We start from the raw sequence: 2,500 nt of genomic DNA, 5'->3' as shown, positions 1-2,500 counted from the left end.
GTGCCTTAACCTAACCCATGTTGTGCCTTAACCTAACCCATGTTGTGCCTTAACCTAACCCATGTTGTCGCCTTAACGTAACCCACGTTGTCGCCTAAACCTGCTCTGTAATTGTTATACGACTCGTTCAATTACTGTAGTGTTGCCCACCCGCAACCCTCGCAATATAGTTCGCTACTCGCACTGCCCGCACCCCTGTGTATCGCTTCATGTTAAACACCTTGCAAGTCTTGCTCACTTTCCACATGCTCCTGCTGTACACTGTAATGTGGATGGCAGCAGGACGTACATGCCGCCCCTCCCCACGTCCCCACCTTGCCCCCTGCCTTCGCAAGCTGGTTGGTGAGAAGTTTGCATGTTCAATGCCCTTCGCATGCGACGTACTCAGGCTACGTTGTGGTGCGGCCTGTGTCAACTGTCCGCTGATGTCGTACGCGTGAACCACAATCTGTACTGCACATTCGTCCTTATGTACTGAATGATACATCGTGGCACATGTGTGACCGCACAACGACTGCGCCCAAAAACGGCGGACCATACAGTGCAAATATTGTGCACGCAGCTACGTGTCGTCTCCCTATGAGAGCTGGATTGCAGTGTGGTACGCCATAGAGACGTGTGGGAGGAACGGACGCCGTGGATGGCGATCAGCATGAGCTGTCTGTTGATGTATTCGGACCTAGTCGTCTCTCCTCACACACCGTGATGGCATGGTGCACCGCGTTCCATATCTGCGACATGCTACAGAGGCCGGTTGACAGTCGTTCGAGCAATGGACATCGCATACGTACGGGGGCCACCTTCCACGTATTGTCTAGGCGTGCACATTTTGTTGCGTGTATGTGGGCAGACGTAGTGTGGCGTGACACCTGACACAGGCATGCAATAATCGTTGAAGTTGCAAATGGCGATGGACGCCTGCGTTTTCTGGTGAAGTTACGCAAATGAACAAATGGTAACCTGTTGTGGTGCGGTTGTTCTCGCTAGGGGTGAATCGGTGATGGCGACGATAGGTTGAGGTACTAACCGGTTGTTCCAGCGATACCCACCATGCCGACGAAACTGAACGGCATCTGGGTGTGAAGCGATACGCGGCGGTGGCTGGGTGGGACCGTCCCCGGCCGGTGAGGGGGCGCCTCCCGGCGTGCTGGCCGCGCGGTGCGTGGGCGCACGCGCTACAGCCGGCTGGTGGGGGCGGCCAGTGGCAGGCGCGCCGGCCGACGGACGCGGCAGGCGTCGCAGCTGCGCGCCGGCGCACCCTGCGCGCGGCGCCGTGCGGCCAAAGTAGGTCCTCGCGGGCCCGGTGCGAAGCGCGGTGGACATCTTCAGTGTGCTGGTCCGATTGAGGACTGTGTGCGTTGAGGATGCGCCGCCGCCCGGCGCTCGGCGCCGCGACGCCGTCTGCTGCTCGGTCGCCCCAGCGGTTCTCGCTGGTGGTTTGTATCGCAGCTGTGCGGATGTGTTGGCGCGTGCGCTGTGCTGGGAGAGTTCGCTTCGGCACCCAAGTGGGGCTTTTGTCCTTCTGTGGCGCTGGCGTTGGAGCTGCCGGTCACCGTAGGTGGCGCGTGTTGTCTCCCGCCGGCAATGCCACGACAGCACGCTCCCGGGCCTCTGTCGGCAGCGGCAAGCTCAGTTGGGAGCACGGGTGGTCGCACCGAAAGCGTCTACTCGCCTAACTCCGGGCGATTGCGCCTCTCTCGAACCCGACCAAGTACTTGGGACGGCGCTGCGCGCCGCCGGGACCTGAGAGGGTTTCGAGGTGTATTGTGCAGGGGAGCTCAGCCTCCTCCTGTTTGCAGAATGATTGAGCGGACGCTTGCGTGTTCGCGCGGGCCCCCGGGACACACTCCCGGGCGGCCGGCTGCTCAGCTCTAGTTGACGCAGCTCCCTGGTTGATCCTGCCAGTAGTCATATGCTTGTCTCAAAGATTAAGCCATGCATGTCTCAGTACAAGCCGCATTAAGGTGAAACCGCGAATGGCTCATTAAATCAGTTATGGTTCCTTAGATCGTACCCACGTTACTTGGATAACTGTGGTAATTCTAGAGCTAATACATGCAAACAGAGTCCCGACCAGAGATGGAAGGGACGCTTTTATTAGATCAAAACCAATCGGTCGGCTCGTCCGGTCCGTTTGCCTTGGTGACTCTGAATAACTTTGGGCTGATCGCACGGTCCTCGTACCGGCGACGCATCTTTCAAATGTCTGCCTTATCAACTGTCGATGGTAGGTTCTGCGCCTACCATGGTTGTAACGGGTAACGGGGAATCAGGGTTCGATTCCGGAGAGGGAGCCTGAGAAACGGCTACCACATCCAAGGAAGGCAGCAGGCGCGCAAATTACCCACTCCCGGCACGGGGAGGTAGTGACGAAAAATAACGATACGGGACTCATCCGAGGCCCCGTAATCGGAATGAGTACACTTTAAATCCTTTAACGAGTATCTATTGGAGGGCAAGTCTGGTGCCAGCAGCCGCGGTAATTCCAGCTCCAATAGCG

At 57.9% G+C, this 2,500-nt stretch overlaps 1 non-coding gene across 1 annotated transcript in view; it reads left to right on the top strand.

Annotated features, from left to right (window-relative positions):
* The first annotated feature begins 1,885 nt into the window (after positions 1–1,885).
* LOC124746635 overlaps positions 1,886–2,500 on the top strand; it is a 1,909-nt gene continuing 1,294 nt past the window's right edge. Inside the window, exon 1 of the ribosomal RNA XR_007011426.1 lies at positions 1,886–2,500. This exon is cut by the window's right edge and continues 1,294 nt beyond it. This is a non-coding gene — a ribosomal RNA (small subunit ribosomal RNA).

Source organism: Schistocerca piceifrons, unplaced genomic scaffold (assembly GCF_021461385.2).
Source record: "Schistocerca piceifrons isolate TAMUIC-IGC-003096 unplaced genomic scaffold, iqSchPice1.1 HiC_scaffold_362, whole genome shotgun sequence".
In the NCBI taxonomy this organism is placed as follows: Eukaryota; Metazoa; Arthropoda; class Insecta; order Orthoptera; family Acrididae; genus Schistocerca; species Schistocerca piceifrons.
Note: the sequence above shows the minus strand (reverse complement) of the source record. Positions and strands in the feature narration are given on the sequence as shown.